The sequence below is a fragment of the Ornithorhynchus anatinus genome, chromosome 7, assembly GCF_004115215.2.
Source record: "Ornithorhynchus anatinus isolate Pmale09 chromosome 7, mOrnAna1.pri.v4, whole genome shotgun sequence".
Classification (NCBI taxonomy): domain Eukaryota; kingdom Metazoa; phylum Chordata; class Mammalia; order Monotremata; family Ornithorhynchidae; genus Ornithorhynchus; species Ornithorhynchus anatinus.
The window spans coordinates 10,746,394-10,754,146 of NC_041734.1; positions in this window are offsets into that span (position 1 = coordinate 10,746,394).

A 7,753-nucleotide genomic window follows, 5' to 3' on the forward strand; every position below is an offset into this window, starting at 1 on the left:
TTTTGTGTGTTAACAATACTGGTAATTTATGCATTGTGAACTTGATCTTGCCTTGCAATGGGGAAAAAAATGAAACTGTAAACAAGCACTCAATGTCCAATTCTGTTATTTATTTTCTTCTGTTTCCTGAATTTATTGTAGAAGGGGAACTGATCACTTACCAGCCATTTCAGGATGCTCCCAAGATGGTGTCAGGGTGGCAATGGAAGAAACACTGGCGTGGAAACAGGAAGAAATGTCTGGGAAAGCGATTACAGGTTCTCCAGATTACAAGTCACTGAAATCAGTCTATGATCAATGGTATTTATTGAACGCTTACTGCGGGAGAACACTATACTAGAAGCTTGAGAGAGAATAATATAGTAGAGTTGGTAAACAGTACAAGGAGTTCACAGACCAGAGGAAATGATGTACATCAGAACAGTCAGGGTCCCTCTGAGTTAATGATCTGTCTCCCATCTGGCCTTGAGAGCACTGGTTGAGGAGGAATGATGATGTTGGGAACAAAAAAAAAATTGATTCCACTGAATTTGGAAAATCCACATATTCCACAACCATGGTAGTTTCACTCGGTGGATAAGGCTACTTGGAACAAGTGGTTGTTTTGGGAAAATACATTTTACTGGAAAGCTAAATTTTTTCCCCCAGTGTGCATGGGGCAAGTTTTGGGCCGGACCTTGGATTGTTCCTGTCCTCAGCTCTGCCCCCTCGGCCACTCTGTAGTGGGCACCCATCGGAGTTCTGACTTCTTCTCTTTCCCAGTTATTGTCTCTGGGCAGTGTTCAGCTAGAAGATACTCTGAGTCATTCATCTTCATGACCATCAGCTCTGAGTGGGACAGGGATTGCATCTGAACTGATTATCTTATATAATAGTAATTATAGAGTATTTGTTAAGTACTTACTATGTGCTCAACACTGTACTAAACACTGGGACAGATACAAGATTATCAGATTGGACCAGTTCCTAATTTACATGGGCTCACAGTCTAAAGGGGAGGGAGAAGAGGTGTTTAATCCCCACTTAATGAACAAAACTCTGAGGCTCAGAGAAGTTGGGGACTTGCCAAAAGTCACACAGCAGGCAAGTGGTAGAGTGGGTATTAGAACCCAGGCCTCCTAACACCCAGTCCTGTGCATTTTCCATTAGTTCACACTGGCTCTTCAGCTATCCCAGAATTTATGACATTCCTTGGAACATAGTGAGCATTTAATAAATAATAATGTTGGTATTTGTTAAGCGCTTACTAGGTGCCGAGCACTGTTCTAAGCGCTGGGGGAGATACAGGGTCATCAGGTTGTCCCACGTGGGGCTCACACACTTTTAATCCCCATTTTACAGATGAGGGAACTGAGGCACAGAGAAGTGAGGTGACTTGCCCACAGTCACACAGCTGACAAGTGGCAGAGCCGGGAGTCGAACTCATGACCTCTGACTCCGAAGCCTAGGCTCTTTCCACTGAGCCACGCTGCAATACCATCATTACTAAAGAGTCTATGAATAGAAATCAAATTAGCAAAATGAAAACAAAATTATAAAAGTTTAAGCCTGGCAGAGTTTTGACTGAAAAGGCTCAAGACTGAGATTTTTGGACAGGAGCCCCAGGGGTAGGATTGAATCTCTTTTTTTCCAAGACCCCAGAGATGGACTCTCCAACTTGTCTGAACCAGGTCCTAGACAAGCAGAGCCAGGTGCCCATCGTTTGCTCGTTTCCCTCAAGGTAAAGGCCTACAGCTGCAGAAATCACCATGGAGCTTTGCTGGGGTGAGGGGTTAGTCCTTATCCGGGGAGAAAAAGAATAATGATAATTAAAAAGGAACCATTTTATCATTGACGTAGTCTTTCCCAAGGGAATCCTAGAAACAAAGCCTCCTCAGCAGCCAAGGCGGGAAACATGAAAAGGGAAATGGGCAAAGAGGCAATGGATTTATTCCCTTTCTGGCCCCGCCCTGCAATCAGCCCACCACCTGGCAGGAAGTCTAGCCAGCCCCACCCGTCCTTTCCCCAGTTCAGTGCTATCCTTTCCCCCGTGGATAAACCACAAAGTCCTGTCAGTTGACTTTTGGCACTCTGTCGCAGTGCGCGGCCCTGTCTGGACGGGTTCATTTTGCAGGGCCTTTGGGAGACCAGCCGAGGAACCCCGGGGGTCATGTGTCCAGCGGCTGCGGCCTAGACCACGTGAACGGACCAGGAACTCTTCAGGTACTTGTTTCTAGACTTTCGGAGGGGCGTGGGGAGCTGAGACCCCTCTCAGGGTGACACCTGGAGAGTTTCCAGTACTCTACCAGTCTCAACTATGGGAGGATGGAGGATACCCATTCCATCCCTAGCTTGGCCAGCGGAAGGCAACCTGCTACAAGTCAAAACTCACCTGTGCTGGGCAGCAGCGGCACGGGAGAGAGTCAAGGGCAGAGACTCAAGTTTACTGCGCGGAAGGAGGCGCACTTCTGTATATTTACCAAGAACACTCCGTGGATCCGCTACCACGATGATTGCGGATGGAGGTGGGGCATTCTGGGAGAGACGTATCCATGGTGTTGCGAACTGTATGAGACAAGACAAGGGCAGCTGAGAGGCTGGTGAATCCAACAAACTGAGTAGTAATTCTATCTGGATTAACAGAGAAATATGGTCAAGTGGTGTTCTGTCTTTGCAATTCACTCCCAAAATACTTCAGAGTGGAAAATATGCCTTGGCAAATCTCTTAGGAAAATATATTCTGGTCCACCCATGGGTCAGATGGCCTGGTGGCCCAAGGCAGACCATCTATTGCCTGCCAACGGTGTGTGTGGATTGTCATTGTCTGTAGAGCTGTGAACACTATCTCGTTGAGGGTGACCTGATGTTCCCACTTATTGTCAAGGCAGATTCTTAAATGGTGTCAATGAAACCGCTCTAGGAGCTGGATGTGTTTTCTGCAGCGGGTCCGGGGCTCACAGCCATATAGAGCATTGGCTGACACAACTGTCTTTTAGGCCTTCAGCTTGATACAGAGTTGGATGCCCCACTGTATATCTATAGATGGCCTAGTGACAAGAGCACGGGTTTGGGAGTCGGAGGACATGGGTTCTAATCCCGCCTCCGCCGCTTGTCTGCTGTGTGAGCTTCGGCAAATCATTTCACTTCTCTGTGCCTCAGTTACCTTGTCTGTAAAATGGGGATTAGGACTGTGAGCCCCACGTGGGAATATCTGATTATCTTGTATCCACCCCAGTGCTTAGAACAGTGCTTGGCGTGTAGTAAGCACTTAACAGATGCCATAATAATTATTATTACTGGTGTGTGTAACAACATATGATGAGAAGAAGAAAAATATTCCCCTTTTTGTGCTTTTAAGGAACTTACCTTTCAGTCCACACAATTCCATGCACATGGCAGAGTGGGGGTTGTCATGGTGTGACCGCTAAAAAACGGGGCAAGGGTTAGAGGAGGCAGCCCTGGGTTATTCCCCCTGAAAGGCGCTAAGTGATACAGGGAGTGAAGAACCCAGGCTACCTCGGGGCACGGGGGTTCCCTAGAGTCCAGACCATTTACCTGCTCTGTGACCTTGGTCAAGTCACTTAACTTCTCAGTTTCCTCAAATGTAAAATGAGGACTCAATACAAGTTCTCCCTCTTAGGCTTTGAGGGACTGAGTCCAACCTGATTATCTTGTGTCTACTTGTGCAATTCTTGGCAAATAGTAAGTGCTCAACAAATACTGTTATTAAACGATCTGGGCATGTCACTCCCCTTCTTAAACAACTCCAATGGTTGCCTATCGACCTCCGCTCCAAACAAAAACTCCTCACTCTAGGCTTCAAGGCTCTCCATCACCTTGCCCCTTCCTACCTCTCCTCCCTTCTCTCTTTCTACCGCCCACCCCGCACGCTCCGCTCCTCCGCCGCCCACCTCCTCACCGTCCCTCGGTCTCGCCTATCCCGCCGTCGACCCCTGGGTCACATCCTCCCGCGGTCCCGGAACGCCCTCCCTCCTCACCTCCGCCAAACTGATTCTCTTTCCCTCTTCAAAACCTTACTTAAAAATCACCTCCTCCAAGAGGCGTTCCCAGACTGAGCTCCTCTTCCCCCTCTACTCCCTCTGCCATCCCCCCTTTACCTCTCCGCAGCTAAAGCCTCATTTTCCCCTTTTCCCTCTGCTCCTCCACCTCTCCCTTCCCATCCCCACAGCACTGTACCCGTCCGCTCAACTGTATATATTTTCGTTACCCTATTTATTTTGTTAATGAATTGTACATCGCCTCGATTCTATTTAGTTGCCATTGTTTTTACGAGATGTTCTTCCCCTTGACGCTGTTTAGTGCCATTGTTCTTGTCTGTCCGTCTCCCCCGATTAGACCGTAAGCCCGTCAAACGGCAGGGACTGTCTCTATCTGTTGCCGACTTGTTCATCCCAAGCGCTTAGTACAGTGCTCTGCACATAGTAAGCGCTCAATAAATACTATTGAATGAATGAATGAATGAATGACTTTGTAGGGGGCGCAAAGAGGGGTGAGGTTTGTAAACGACCCCCTGCCCCTCTTCCCTCCCTGGTCCCGTGCCACGGTCCAAGAATCCACTCCCAGGGCTAATAAAGTTCTCTCCCAAGTGCTTAGTACAGTGCTTTGCACTCAATAAGTGCTCAATAAATGTGCTTATTAATAATGATGATTATTATTATACTTATAATAAAAGTAGTTCGAGGCCCCAGGGAAAACACCTGGAAAACAAATGGATCAGAAGTACTTGTTGATGAGCTGTTTCCTGAAACTGACAATATTTTATAAATAGTACATCTATTTAAAAGTGACATCTGTGTCAGAAGAAATGAGTAATGGCATTTGTTGGGATGGTAGAAACTAAAAACTGCACAGCTAACGCTGGAACACAGAGTATCACAGCCTATTATTCCTGGAGAAATACAATGATGCTTTTAGTTAAGCCCCAGTAAAGAGGGGCTTTTCAATTCAGAAGGTCCCAGCTTATGAGTGTTATTTGTATACAAGCTATTTTTGGAAAAATGTCGTGCCTTCTGTGGCCTAGTGGAAAGAACACAGGACTGGGAATCAGGAGACCTGGGTTCTAATCCCAGCTCTATCACTCGTCTGCTGTTTGACCTTTGGCAAGTCACTTAATGTCTCTGTGCCTCAGTTTCCTCATCTGTAAAATGAGGCTTCACAGCCTGTTCTTCCTCCCTCAGACCGTGAGTGCCATATAATAATAATTGTGGTTTTTGTTAAGCACTTACACTATTTGCCAAGCATCGTTCTAAGTGTTGGTGTAAACACAAGATCATCAGGTCCCATATGGAGTTCACGTTTTTAGTAAATACAAATAAGACAAAGAATCCTCGTTGTACCGATGGAACTGAAGCGTGTCCAAGGTCACACAGCGGGCAAGAGGCAGAGCTGGAACTGGAACCCGGGTCCTGTGATTCCCAGCCCTCTTATCTTTCCACTAGGCCATGCTGCTCAGAGCTGTGTCCGATCTGCTAATAATTCTATCAACCCCAACACATAGCTCAGTGGTCGAAATACAGGAAATGCTTAACAGATATCACAAATAAAGGAAATCAGGACTGGTTCCTTGAGTGCAAGGAAAGGTCTTCACACTTAGTGTGAAATTTCAGCCCTGCCCTTCTCTGGAACCTTTATTAAGTTTTTGTTTCCATAAAATGCAGAGTGATTTCTCTGAGATTCCAACAGAGTTGGACGATGGAATATTTGGTACGGGACCCATCCCAGGGAAATAAACTATGAAAGCAGCATGTGAGATGGTTTAAAGCATCACCAGTGCCAAAACCAACCACAGCATCAAATTTGGGTCAGCCAAAGAAAAGGTCAGGAGGGCAGATTAGGAGAAATCCCTTTTAATAGTCATTATTATAATCATTATAATCATTATATAATAATTATAATCATTATTGGTTAGGGTATTAAGTGCTTACCAGCCAGTGGTAGACTTGTAAATAGAACTCAGGTCTCTTCACTCAGTCCCATGCTCTTTCCATTTGGCCAAGATGCCTAGAAATCTGTCCAAAACCAAAAGGGAGGAGACACATCTGTAGGCACAAAGAGAGACAGACCAGAGGCTCTCAACTATTTTTCGGGCACCGCCAGGTTTGCTTTTACAGGGCTCGGGGCATGGGGAGACATAGAGAAGCAGCGTGGCTCAGTGGAAAGAGCATGGGCTTGGGAGTTAGAGGTCATGGGTTTGAATCCCAGCTCTGCCACTTGTCAGCTGTGTGACTGTGGGCAAGTCGCTTCACTTCTCTGTGCCTCCGTTACCTCATCTGTAAAATGGGGATTAAGACTGTGAGCCTCACGTGGGACAACCTGATGACCTTGTATCTACCCCAGCGCTTAGAACAGTGCTCTGCACATAGTAAGCGCTTAACAAATACCAACATTATTATTTTCAGGTGTGCTAGGCATGTATCGTGCCAACTCTGGTCCTTCTAGCAAGGTGGGGCTTAACAAAGACCTGAGGAATGGTCTGAAACTGGTCCGTATGCACTCACCCTCCCCTCTTGGAGAATGGGAGAAGAAAAATACTCACAGATGTCATGTTTTCAGTGCATCTTTGATTCCAAAAAGATTGGGAAGAACTGAAATAGATTTCCAAATAATGTCCTGCCAAGTCTATGATTCTAAATATTTTCTACTTGAGAGCCAATTTTTTCATAATTATGTCTTGATGCCATGAGATACAGCATGATCTAGTGGAAAGAGCATAGGACTGGGAGTCAGGAGACCTGGGTTTTAATTCTAACTCTTGCTGGCTGTTTAACTTCCCTGTGCTTCGGTCTTCTCTTCCTTAAAAAGCAGATACACCTGCTCTCCCCACAGGTAGGACAGGTTCTGTGTCTGATTTGATTGTCCCAAAGCTACATCTGAGCTTGGCACTTAGTAAAGTCTTAATACCCTAATTATTGTTCATTATTATCCAGACGTGGTCTATCTTTCTCATGTATTATAGCCTCATATTTCAGGGAAATGGAGCCTTCCCATTTTAGAAAAACCTATGTTGGACTATTTATTTTAGTCTAGAAAATGCGTTAACATTAATTCCATTATCTAATGTCATAAAATCAATCAATCACTTCTATTCAGTGCTTACTGTGTGCAGAGCACTGTACTAAGCACTTGGGAGAGTACAATATAACAATGTGACAGAGTTGGTCAACACATTCCCTGACCACAGTGAGCGTAAGTCTAGGGGGTAGACAGATGTCAATCTAAATAACTAAATAATAGTTATGTACGTAAGTGCTGCGGGGCTGAGGGAGAGGTGAATAAAGGGAGTGGGAGAAGAGGAAAGAAGGGTTTAGTCAGGGAAGGCCTCTTGGAGGAGATGTGCTTTCAGTAAGGCTTTGTTGGGTAGGTAGAAAGAAGGCATTCTAGGCCAGAGGCGGGACGTGGGCGAGAGGTCAGTGGCAAGATAGGTGAGATCGAGGTACAATGTATAGTTTGGCATTAAAGGGAGTCTAACCACAAGATTGGATAGAATATCAAATTTATTTTCAATACATCAACCTAGAATATATTCCAACTAGAATAGGGTTTTAGTGTACAAATAAGACCTTTGATGTGCAGAGCAATAGCCCAGTAAATGATTGGCTTTGAGATTATTTATTTATTTACTTTTGCTGATGAGTAGAAAGGGAGCGGCTTCACAGGTAGAAACCGCTTCTAGCTGACCCTCCGGTTGGAACTCTTCTTGTTGTCCTGGCATCTTCTATTTTCCCTCACGTTTCCCAGATTTCCCCATTGGCTC